This window comes from Coffea arabica, chromosome 4c, assembly GCF_036785885.1.
Source record: "Coffea arabica cultivar ET-39 chromosome 4c, Coffea Arabica ET-39 HiFi, whole genome shotgun sequence".
Lineage (NCBI taxonomy): Eukaryota > Viridiplantae > Streptophyta > Magnoliopsida > Gentianales > Rubiaceae > Coffea > Coffea arabica.
Genome location: NC_092316.1, coordinates 27,889,357 through 27,902,646, shown reverse-complemented (window position 1 = coordinate 27,902,646; position 13,290 = coordinate 27,889,357). Strand labels below are relative to the sequence as shown.

At 36.3% G+C, this 13,290-nt stretch overlaps 1 long non-coding RNA gene across 1 annotated transcript; it reads right to left on the bottom strand.

Annotated features, from left to right (window-relative positions):
* Positions 1-2,774: 2,774 nt before the first annotated feature.
* LOC140004961 (uncharacterized) lies at positions 2,775-5,308 on the bottom strand. Its single transcript, XR_011812781.1, has 3 exons — positions 5,129-5,308; positions 3,708-3,768; positions 2,775-2,968 (listed from the first exon to the last, which is right to left on the bottom strand). It is a non-coding gene; the product is annotated as an uncharacterized lncRNA (long non-coding RNA).
* Positions 5,309-13,290: the final 7,982 nt, after the last annotated feature.

The following is a 13,290-nucleotide window of genomic DNA, read 5'->3' as shown; positions in this document are numbered from 1 at the left end:
AACAATGCTAGAAAATGAATCGGAACTAACGTTTAAGACAATTAACAAAATCATAGGTTTGACGTCTCTTAGCATTTTGGTCACCATCGAAGCTACATTTATCGGATTGGGGTGCACCTTATACTGTTTCGAAGCTAAGAACTTTCACGAAGACAACTCAACCTATTTCACATTTGATCTAGGTCGAATTTGCAAATTACAGAACCAGAATTCATTATCAGTTTGGTTATAAGCACTGGATTTAAATGGTAATAACTCAAACTAAAAAATTCCGATTGAGGCGTTTTTAGATGCATTGGAAAGCTGAAACATAGGGTTAAAACTTTCATGTTTTGGTCAAATTCTGATTTGATACGAATCAAAGTGAAAAATGAAGCCAAACCTATGAAATCTCAAAACTGCCTGTTAAAAAGAACATTTGGCAGTCAGGGGTACTTCAGTCATTTCATCTTTTCTTGAATTAAGCGTGAATGAGTCCTGGCGAGAGTTGGGCAGGCGACTCACTAAACCCTAGGGTACGCCTTAGGGGGAGGTGGGGCCGTCACAGATGGTATCAGAGCTCCTATCGAGCTCATGCCAGGAGAGGGTTCTCGGACTGTGGGGATTGGCTTGTTAAGTGTGAAATAAATGTCTATTGTTGGGGACTTTAGATATGTATGTTGGGTAGGAATCTCAAAAGTGGTTGATTTCCTCTTAAGCCTAGCTAACTCGAGTGGTGAATTATCATATTTTCAGATTCTTGTACCCGAGTACCAAAGAGTGATACCTTTATAATAAGTCGGTATCCCGAATAGTATGAGGATAAGTGTGGATAGCGAAAGCCAAGGCAAGGGGGATGTGAATAGTCTGGACTTCGGATATATTGAAGATATTAGTGAGATTGGGGACCCTTACTATTCACGCTTACGTACTTGGTTGTACCTCGTCAAGTTTTGAGCAATACCTAGGGTTAATATCCCCTAGAATGTACGCCTTGGACCAACAGGCAGTACTTGAACTATCGGAGGTAGTAGAAGATACGATTCGTGTTTTCCATTGTTTAGCTAAATTTTGGCTACGGTGAGACTTGGGAGCTAGAAACGGATATGCAAGGAAAATATCCTAAGTTATTTATGAATACATGTATAAATTTCGAAGTCGAAATTCTTTTAAGGAGCAAAGAGTGTGACGACTGGAAAATTCGCTCATGTTTTTTTAAAATTCTCTCTTATTTTGATTAAATTACTTTATAATATTTTTTTACTATTTATTTACTCTCTCAATAGTTGGAATAAAGAATAGAATTAAGAATTTCTTCTTTACTTTCATCGTTAGGGTAAATTAGGGTTTCTACGGGTTTTTACGTCTTTTGGTAGTATGAGTAATCGATACGGGGTGTGTACTAAATTTGGTGGTTAAGAGTGAGTTTTAGATAAGAAAAAGTGTGTGATTAGAAGTAACAATAATAAGTTAGTGAATTATAAGTGAAAATCCTAGTACGTGTGAGTTAAGGAAAAACGGTGTGAACCGACATGTGCCGTTTGTCACCGAGTGAGTACACCACTTGAACACTACTTTATTACCTTAATTACCTTGCTTTTATTTCAGTTAATCACCCCTAAAATATCCTATGAAACAGCCACCATTTTTGACCAAAAGAAAAGGAAAAAAGAAAAAAAAAAACAAGAGGACCAATGGCGGCTTGACAAGTGTTGGCCAACCAAGTTTGACCAACAAACTTTCCTATCTTCTTAACTTTGTTTGGGACCAAAAATTTCTGCACTTTTTTCTCCATCTTGGCCATGAGTTTGAGAGGAAAAATAGGAGAGAAAAGTTCATCTTCAATCCCAACTTCATGCTTGAATCTTGAGTTTCAATCCACAAGCTCGCAAAATACTCCATAAAAGCGATTCACTAGGGAAGATTAAGGACTTGAGTGGAGAGATTTTGGAGGAAAAGCACTAAGCTTCCATCTTTCTTGAGGTTTGAAGGTACTTTCGGCAAGAAGCTACTTTATTTCTTTAATCTTGCACTTGAATGAGATTATGCTTGTTTGTAGTAGGTTTTATGGAAGATTTTGTAGTTTTGGTGGTGATTCATGAAATTTCAGCTAGGGTTTGATAATTTTAAGCCTTGAATATGTTGTTTAACTTTCAAATGTTGGTAATGGGTTTGGATATGGAATTTGTGAGATGATTAGTGGCTTGATTGTGATTTTTAGCCTTAAAAGTTGAATTTCCAGCTTTGATAGTGGAATCTGCTCTGTTCTGATAATGTAATTTGTTCATATTAGAGGCCGAATCAGGCTTAGGTCGAAACATAAAAGTTGTAGGAAATAATGTTATATAGCTTTCTGTAAAATTTCAGCTCAATCGGAGTACTGTATCATATAAAATGACTGAAATACCTCTAGCTGCCAAATGTTCTTTTCATCAGGCAGTTTTGAGATTTCACAGGTTTGACTTCATTTTTCACTTTGATCCGTATCAAATCAGTATTTGGACAAAACATAAAAGTTTTAACCCTATGTTTCAGCTTTCCAACGCATCTAAAAATGCCTCAATCAGAATTTTGTAGTTTGAGTTATTGCCATTTAAATCCAGTGCTTATAACCAAACTGATAATGAATTCTGGTTCTGTAATTTGCAAATTTGACCTAGATCAAATGTGAAATTGTGACGACCCCACCTCCCCCTAAGGCGTACCAAAGGGTTCGGCGGACCGCCTGCCCAGCTCTCGCCAGGACTCACTCACTATCTCTATCGAATAATGTACACACAACCATGAACCATAAATAACAATCCCAATTCAAGCTTATAATTTACATTGATAGAAATCGAGGTACAAAGTCTCAATATACTCAAACTGGTTCAAGGCGTATACAATCCAAATACAAAACATTCTATTCGAGGAATAGCACGAGTACAAGTCAAAAATCAAACAACTAGTCTATGCTAGACTTTACATATCTCGCACCTCGCTCGTACCCCTGAAAGGAAAACAAATGGAGTGGAATGAGCTAAAAGCCCAGTGAGGTTCCAAATAGCAAATTGACCATTATTTATAAGTACGAGTTTTCGTTATAGCCAAGTAACGAGCATAAAGTGTTCATGAAGTGTTCATAAATGTGAACAGTAACACGTCAAGTAGCAATCTTAAAATGAGCGAGTGTAAAAGTTTTTCAAAAGAAACAATAATCCAACAAACAATAAGTATTCCAAAGCATAAGGATACGGATGGCTCTCAGGAGCCAAATTCCCCTTTGCATTACCAGAAGCTTGATCACGTAGTAGTTGACACTCCGTCAACTTTCAAGTAAGTAACCAATCCAGTAGAACACCACTTAAACGACTCTCCGTCCACCGTTCAACCCCCAGCTGGGCCCAAAATCCTCAAGAACATGGGTGGTAATACTCGAGTATACCGATTAGTCGAGGAGATATCACTCCACTCGACAATACAAGAGACCCAGGGTTCGTTACTCAATCGACCAAGCCCTTGCCGGCTCGACTAGAGTAACTCACCACAGGGTTTCTGGAATTCCAGGAAGTGCGCGCATCATAATCAAGTATATCAAGTCAATTGCAACAATAAACAAGTATATCACGTAAGGGCAAGTGCGATAAAGTACACTCTTGCCCTATCAATTCACGTATATAACATGTACTCATATTGGTCACGTATCAAGTTCAAGTATCTAGTGCAATTCGGTATTTGAAAGCACTCACCAAAAGATATAGTGCCTTTACTGGTCACTTTCAGGTTATACTCCGGGTTCGGAGTCCAAATCTGCGATAAAACTCAGTTTGAGAACTTTGAAACATGACTAAGATTCGAAACTTAGACGTTTCGTTCAATAAAATCAAGAAATTGAAATTCACTCGGATGGTAGTCGTGAAACACTTGCTCGCTTTTTAAATGGTAAAACTTTGTAACATTTATACTTGAAAATGCCATGCAAGTCGAAAGTATAAGGAAAACATACTCCGAGCAATCATTATTTCCTTTCTCAAGGGTACAAGTTCGGCCAAGTCCTTCCTTATATACCTCGGAACAAGAATACTCAAGTACCCTAGATGGTTCAAGCAGTAATCACTCTTAACCCTTACCCAAGTTGCAAGTAGTTCTCTAGTTTTCGAGCGTAAATTTGGGCAGCATGCCCTTTGTGTTTACCTAATTTTCCAGCCTTTTAGGCTTCATTGTTTTTCTCAAACACAACCCAACATTATACATCTCAGCCATTCATGTCAAGAGCCGTTCCATAGGCTCACAATATCATAATAATAAGATTCACAACAGTAGCAAGTACAGGAGTTCAATGTGGCACAAAACAGATTTGACGTACAAATGCGGAAATAACATATTCGAGGCTAGGATTATCGGAATGAGGCGCAACCTATGCCGTTTCGAAGCTAAGACACAGGGCTACAATGTTCATGAAGGTCACTTTGTCCAGTTTCTAATGTAAATTGGTCAAATTCTCCAATTACCAAACCTGAAATCAATTCACCGGCTGTTTAAATGCAGAACACTGTAATGGACAAAACCCAGTGTACACAAGTCCGAATCAGGTGTTCTTAGAGGCATTTTAAAGCTACTTCAGAGCACTACAACTTTCATGTTTTGGTCCAGAGCTAAAACAGAATGGATCCTGGTCAAAAATCGTGATAAACTGGACTCAACTGCTGAAACGTACTGCTGGGAAATACTTAGAACAGTAAGGGTATTTTGGACTTTTCACGACCTACGTTGCTCCGATTGAGCTGAAATTTTATAGGCACCTACAAAATTCCATTCTATACAACTTTCCTTCTTTGACCCAAGGCCAAATCAGCCTCTAACATACAGTTAAAATTTCGGACAGAAATTTGGGGAAAAAAAATTCCAGATTTTGAAACTTTGAGTTTCTAGTGCATCTATCCTTCATTTCTTGGTCCAATCACTACCATAACACCTTATATAACTTCAATTACAACATATAAGCATCCTACAACAATTTGGGCAGAATTTCCACAAGCCCTAGTTCATCAAATAAATTGGGGAAAACCACTAAAACATGCTAATCATCCATAATCTCACCCTAAAATCAAGTTGCCCATCTTAATTTAACCAAATTAAAAGCAAAACTTGGAGAGATAATCTCTCTTACCTTGAGTAGAGGTCACTAAGAGTAGTCCAAGCTTCCTTCCTTCAAAAACTTACCACAAATCAACACTTAGTCACTCAAGAACAAGTTTAATCGGTTTACTTTGTTTATTTTCTCACTAAGTTGTTGGATTTGAAGATGAAATGGAAGGTTTGCTCTCTTGTTTTTCCTCTCTCTCACTCACGGTTCTTCAGCAGCAAAATGAAGAGGAATGAAGCTAAGTGTTGGTCTTATAGGAAGTAAGAAGGTTAGAGTTAATTATGACCACAAATTTCTACTAACACTTGGACTAATCTTGTCCACTAATTTTTCTCTTTCTTCCCCTTGCTTCTTAGCCACAAATTTCGGTCCTTCTTAGCTGAATATAAGAAGATATTTTGGCTCAAATATCAATGAGCTTGTGGTGCAAGAAAGTGGTAGTCCAGTAGTGCGTTCAAACGGTAGTGCGCGGGACCCGCCGGTTCGCGCCGTTTTCTTAAAAACTCACGTACTAGGTTTTTTTTCTTTCCATTCACTAACCTTGTCTCATGGCTACTACTCACATATTATTTCTCACTTAAAAGTCACTTTTAATCATCAAATTGATCCTTGGCCAGTACCGAAAATTCATCCGGCGGAAAAATCGAAAAACCCTAATTTTGCTCAAATCTTGAAACTGAAGTGTAAAACCCTATTTCCAGGTTCATCTGCACTTATTGTTGAACAATTGGGTAGTAGGGCCTTAATAAATAATAATTTTCAAATAAAAGGAAATTTTTAAGAAAACGTGAGGAATTTAAAATTTCAATAATTAACATTAGGATCTCTAGTAAAATACGAGAGATTTAAGAAACCGTTTAGTCACAAGTAAACTAGGGTTTTTGATTAAAACATTAGGGTTTCTAGTCTTTTAAAACAAAATAAGGTTTTAAATCAAACCCGAAGAAATATACTTTAATATTTTCTTCACAAACAACCTCCTAATATTCGGGATGTTACAGAAATGGGTTGAGTTGTTTTCGTAAAAGTTGTAACACTTTGTCTTAGCTTTAAAACGGTATAAGGTGCACCCCAATCTGATAAGTTTAGCTTCGATGGTGACCAAAATGCTAAGAGATGTCAAACCTGTGATTTTGTTAATTGTCTTAAACATTAGTTCCGGTCCATTTTCTAGTATTGTTTTGTAATTGAATGACAGTGAACCTATTGAAAGGCTATTGTGGTTAGATTATTTGTGTATGATTTTGAGGCTGAATTGAGAAAAATAATGAAGTCATAAATTGTTGGAAAATAGGTAAACACAAAGGGCATGCTGTCCAAATTTGCACTCGAGTGCTAGGTAGATGTAAGTGCGACTTGAGTAAGGATTTGAAAACGAATATCACTTGAATCGTTGAGGATATTCAAGTCTTCTTTCACAAAGGTATATAAGTTAGAATTCGACCGAAACTTGTACCCTTGGAAAAATGAAATTTACGACTAATAGAAATACGTTTTCCTCGTTTTTTCGACTCAAATGGTATTTCAAAGTATAATTGTTTCAAAGTTTTACAGTTTGAAAAGTGAGCAAGAGTTTTACGAATATTCTCTAAATAAGTTTCAATTACTTGATTCTTGTTAAACGAAACGTTTAAGTTTCAAACTTAGTTGATTTTCAAAACTCGTCAACGATGTTTTATCGCAGATTTGGACTCCTAACAAGGAGTAACACCTGACCATAACCCGTAAAGGCACTACATCTTTGGTGAGTGCTTTCAAATACCTGATTGAACTTGACATTTGTGTTTAATACTTGACCAATGTGATTACATGATATATGAGTGATGAGTGGATTGATAGGGCAAGAGTGTACTTTATCGCACTTGCCCTAATGTGATATATTCTTGTTAAATGATTTCAATTGAATTGATATACATGCATATGAGTTGTATCTTGTCTGGAATTTCAGAAACCCTTGGCTAGTTGGTCGAGTCGAGCTGGTAAGGGTTTGGTCGATTCATTAACGAACCTGGGTCATTAGTTTTGTCGAGTGGAGTGCTATCTTCTCGACAAATTGGTATACTCGATTATTACCACCAGTGTTTATTGAGGATTTTGGGCCCATTTGGGGTTTTGGTTGGTGGACGGAGATTGTAACTAAGTGGTGCTTTACTGGACTAGTTCCTTTACTTGAAAGTTGACGGAGTGTCAACTACTACTTGATTAAGCTCTGGTAAAGCAACAGGAACTTGGCTCTTGAGAGCCATCCGTATCCTTATATTTTGACATGATTGTTACTCATTGGGTTATTGTTTCTTTTGAAAAACTTTTACACTCGCCCATTTTGAGATTTGCTACTTGAAGTGTTATTGCTCACTTTTATGAACTTATTATGTTCGCTATTTTTCTACATTGATACTTGTACTTTTAAATAATGGTTAACTTGCTATTTGGAACCTCACTGGATTTTTAACTCATTTCACGTCATTTGTTTTCCTTACAGGGATACGAGCGAGGCGTGAGACTTGTACAAACTAGTGTGGTCTAGTTTTTTGAATTTTGTAATTGTTCTTGCGCTAGCACCCGACTAGGGGTTGATTGTATTTGGATTGTAAACATTTTAATGTATTTTGGCATGTATGATACTTGTAGTTTGTTAGGCCCAAAAACAACCCTCTTTTCTAGGCGACCACACAATGGAGCAGTTGATGAGAAAACACAAGTGCTCGTGAGTAAAAGAGATAAACAAAGTACAGATTTCAAACGTAACAATAAGTAAATAAAAAGAAAAGAATAGCAAACCAATTAACTATCCAACTCCTCTTGAGCTTGTAGGTTAATTCAAATAAGCTACTTCAAATTGATGAATTACAATCACTCTTGTGTACAAAGGAAGGTTCACCTCCTCCTTGCCCCGAACTCCACTCGGTCAAATCAGGACGTTTTACTATCCCTCAGGACAACCCTCACAGAACTACACTCATGAAGTATTCACTCACAAATGAAAAGCTTACAATGAACCTCACACCACTAAGATTACAAATCTTCTTTGAAGAGTATTTTCTCACTAAAACCACTCTAGATCTTTTGTATCTTCAGTGTGCAAAAGTTGTTTGAAGTATCTGACCAATCACTATTCATATAGGATCAAGAAAGTGCCTCATTAAAGCTTCCAACGGATAGAAAGTAGCTGAAGAGTCAACTAGCCGTTGGAGTGTCGGACGTCCGATAGCCCCGTTTTATGCGTCTGATAGCAGGCAGTGAGTTTAAGAGATTTTCTTCAATTCTTTCGGACGTTCGGTGCAAGCTTTTTGTGCGTCCGACAGTAAACAAAGAGATTTGAGAAATTATCTTGTTTCTATCGGACGTCCGGTAGAGACATATTCAGCGTCCGATAGTTTTGTTGACTTCGAAGGATCCTATCGGACGTCCGAAGCATGCGTCCGAAGTTGTGCAATGATTATCGGACATCCGGTACTGTCTTCTTGAGCGTCCGACAGGTTCAGCATACTCTGTTCTTTTCAAATATGCTTAATTTTTGAACCTGATTTGTTTCATTTCTGAAAAAACTTTTGAGGAGATGTTAGCAACATCCATTTGTTTTGTAATTATCAAAAGCTAGAGACCAATGTCAACATTCTCCCCCTTTTTTATGATGACAAAACAATGGATGAAAGAAAGAAAAAAATTGAGCATATAAGCATAAACTCTCCCTCATACAATGCATCTAAACTTATAATTTCAGAATAACTCCCCCTTACACATAGCATCAATTTCTCCCCCTTTTTGTCATCATAAGATGAGAGTAAAAGTCAGCTACCAAAAACCAGCAACAATAACAGAGAATCCAATAATCCAAATAAAAACAGAGAAATGGCAGCAATCACAACAAATCATCATGAGATCAGCATTATTTTTCTCTCTCTTTTAGACATCATACGAATTCAGTAAAAAATCAATAAAAACTCAGTTCAAAACATCCGAAAACATTAAAAGAAAATTACAAAAAAAGCATTATGAACAAGAATCTCATCAATCTTACCAATATCTCCTACTTGTTAGAGTTAGCATCGTGTCTAACTATCCACATGCATTTCATGCCTTTTTTTATATTCTTTCTCACATAGCAATCACTTTTCATGTGACCTTTTTGACAACAGAAATTACACATAATCAATGAGTTATTTACATGAACAGGTTTAATAAATCTTACTTGTCTTCTCTTATAAATAGCAAATTCGTTGGAATTAGAATTCAACCTATTCTTTTGAAAACAGACTTGTTTCTTGTGCTTAAGCAACTCATTTAGACCATCCATTCTTCTTTTCAAATCACCTTGTTTCTTTTTGAATAATTCACAAAGCTTTATTTTTCTATCAAGCTCAAAGTGTAAAGCAGTCTCACTCTTTTTGAAAAAATCATTTTCAGCTTTCAACTTTTTATTTTGTTGAAAAAGATTTGCATTATCTCGAAGCAAAAAACTAATTTTTTGTTTTAATTCCTTGTTTCTAGCACAGGATTCTTTCAAACTATCATGCAATTTTATAATGAAAGATTCAAGATCATCATCAGTTTCATCATCACTTTCAAATTGAGAGTTACAAGATGTTACCTCATCATCTCCAATGGCCATAAAAGCCAATTGAGCAGATTTTTTATCCTCTTCAATTTCACCATCGGAGTTGCACTCATTCCATGTGAATTGAAATTTGTTGAATCTTGATTTTCTTCATTCTTTTTTTTTCATCACTGGACACTCATTTGCATAGTGTCCAGGTTGGCCGCATTCAGAGCACTTATCAGTTTATTTTTTGTTGAACTCTAACTTCCCTTTGTTTCTCAAGTTGTTGGACTGATTCGGGAAGGAGTTGTTAGGTCCACCTTTTCTGAATCCCTCTTGTTGAGTATTCTTTTGAAACCTCGTGTGATGAGTGCAATATCACTATCATCACCTTCCATGTCATCTTTATTCACGGAGGCTGTATCATCTTCATCTTGTGAAGCTTTCAGAGCAATATTCTTTCTAACTTTTGTGTCTTCTTCTTCCTACACCTTGAACTTGAGTTTTTGCTCATAAGAAGTCAGTGAATTAATGAGAGATTCAATAGGCAAGGTATTTAGATCTTTGGCTTCGTCAATGGCAGTCACTTTACTCTCCCAATCCTTCAATAAAGCATTCAAAATTTTTCTATTTTTCTCATCTAGAGAGTATTCTTTTTCCAGCACCTCCAAATCCTTAATGAGGTCATTGAATCTACAATACATCTCATCAATGTTTTCATGAGATTGCATCTTAAAGGATTCATACTTTGTAACTAGAATGGAATTCTTTTGTTCTCTAACATTCTCACTACCTTTATGAATTTCTCTTAGTTTATCCCAAATTTCCTTGGCTGACTTGCAGCTTTTGACTCTAATAGATTCATTTGAGTTTAAAGTACAATATAACACATTCATGGCTTTTGCATTTAATGTGAGATGAGCTCTATCCGCAGCAGTCAGTTCACTTCTTGTTTTTGGTCTAGATCTCTGAGTATTTTCATCTATAAGAGAGGCATCATATGGACCTTCACTAATAATAAACCACAATTCAATATCAATAGATTGCAAAAAAATAATCATTCTTTCTTTCCAACTCACATAATTTGACCCATTAAACATAGGTGGTCTAATGACAAAATGTCCTTCAAAAAACATATCATTGTTGGTTGTCATCTTTACTCCAAAGCTTGTTCCGAACTCCACTCAGTCAAGTCAGGACGTTTTACTATCCCTCAGGACAACCCTCACAGAGCTACACTCATGAAGTATTCACTCACAAATGAAAAACTTACAATGAACCTCACACCACTAAGACTACAAATTTTCTTTGAGGAGTATTTTCTCACTAAAACCACTCTAGATCTTTTGTATCTTCAGTGTGCAAAAATTGTTTGAAGTATCTGACCAACCACTATTCATATAGGATCAAGAAAGTGACTCATTAAAGCTTCCAACGGATATAAAGGAGCTGAAGAGTCAACTAGCCGTTGGAGTATCGGGCGTCCGATAGCCCTGTTGTATGCTTTCGACAGCAGGCAGTGAGTTTAAGTGATTTTTTTCAATTCTTTCGGACATCCGATGCAAGGTTTTTGTGCGTCCAACAGCAAACAAAGAGATTTGAGAAATTATCTTGTTTCTATCGGACGTCCGGTAGAGACATATTCAGCGTTCGATAGTTTTGTCGACTTCGAAGGATCCTATCGGACGTTCGAAGCATGCGTCCGAAGTTGTGCAATGATTATCGGACATCCGGTACAGTCTTTTTGAGCGTTCGACAGGTTCAGCATACTCTGTCCTTTTCAAATGTGCTTAATCTTTGAACCTGATTTGTTTCATTTCTGAAAAAACCTTTGAGGAGATGTTAGCAACATCTATTTGTTTTGTAATCATCAAAAGCTAGGGACCAAGGTCAACATAGTTGGATTTGAGCATCAGTGTATATGCTAAGTTTGAAATCATTATTTTATTTCTTTTCTATGGTTGTAAGTTCTTTTCTCGAATTATGCGTGAATGAGTCCTGACGAGAATTAGGCAGGCGACTCACTAAACACTAGGGTACGCTCTAGGGGGAGGTGGGGTTGTCACAAGTATCAATTTCAATTCACAAGTGCAATTAGACCTTCAAAGTCGCATGCGAAGATGTTATTGAAAATAATAATCACCTACTATGAATTGAAAATAATAGCCACCGACTTCTTGGCCTGCCTTGTGATTTGAGGGTAATAGTAACCTACTGATCTAGGAAAATTTTATGTCGTTTCAGAGCAACTATTTGGCATCTTGTTCTCGAATCAATAAAAGAGTTTGACATGAATATACAAAGATCGCACTCAATCTCATCTAACGTGTCAAGTTTGAGGGTAATAGTAACCTACCAACTTGGAAAAATTTATGTCATTTCAGAGCAATTATTTGGCATGTTGCTCCCGAACCAATGAAAGAATTTGACATGGATATACAAAGATCTCACTCGATCTCATCTAATATGTCAAGTTTGAGGGTAATAGTAACCTACTGACCTAGGAAAGTTTTATGCCGTTCCAAAGCAACTATTTGGCATGTTTGTTCCCGAACCAATGAAAGAATTTGACATAGATATACAAAGATCCCACTCGATCTCATTTAATGTGTCAAGTAGATCCCACCTAACATGTAAATTAGCAAATTGAGTTTTTATATGTCCACATAGAGTTTTTATTATTTATTTTTATTAGTTTTGGACCTACCATTAAGCATGTCCAGTAGTTGCTCTAGACCAATATAAAATTTTGGATAAATTACTTATAACCCCTTGTGAATTTATATAATGGCAGATGACCTCCCTAAAATTTTAAAATAGCTAAATAACTCCCCCCTGATTATATATAAAGTGAAAAATGGACGAAATGTACAATTACGATATTTATACCAAACGCGCTCTAAAAGCACGTGTGATAAAATCTTAATTTCCATGTAACTCTTTTATGGTTTCTATAAATATCTACTTTACCCTTCTATGATTTTTACATTTATTCACGTAATCCTTTTATACTTTTATACAAGGTAGTTAAGTCATCGATTGATTTAGCATTGAAGTAAAGGTATTATTAATATTTCAATTAATGGCATTACATAGGTTATTTTCTGTCGAATTTTCACATTACATAAAACCATAAGGGGTGAAGTGAATATTTTGAAATGTTAAAGGGGCCATGTGATAATAGACGAAATCACAGTGCCTGATACGGTGATGTATAACATAGGAGGTGAAGTGGAAATTTTGAAAGGTTGCTCTGAACTAATATAACATAAATTTCTCAATTGATACAGTGATGTATAACACAAAGCTGTGCAAATTGATATGATCAATTAGTACCAGTGCCTGATGTTGCCATTGATCATTATTGATAATATGATGTTATTATCCGAGATTTCCAACTCCACGCATGTCATGCATCCGCAATTATGACTCTCTAGCCAATTTCCACCCGAACCCTCATTCAGGAAGAAAACAGTAATTTCTTGTGATTGTTAAGTATTAATTTAACCGAAAATACCTACCCTTTTCAAGTATAAATACCCTATCCTACAAGCCGATTCTCAAATCATCCAATTAAGTTTGCACAAAACATCAAATATCCTGTTTAATTAAGTTGAGAAATTCTCATGGCATCGAAAACCCCATT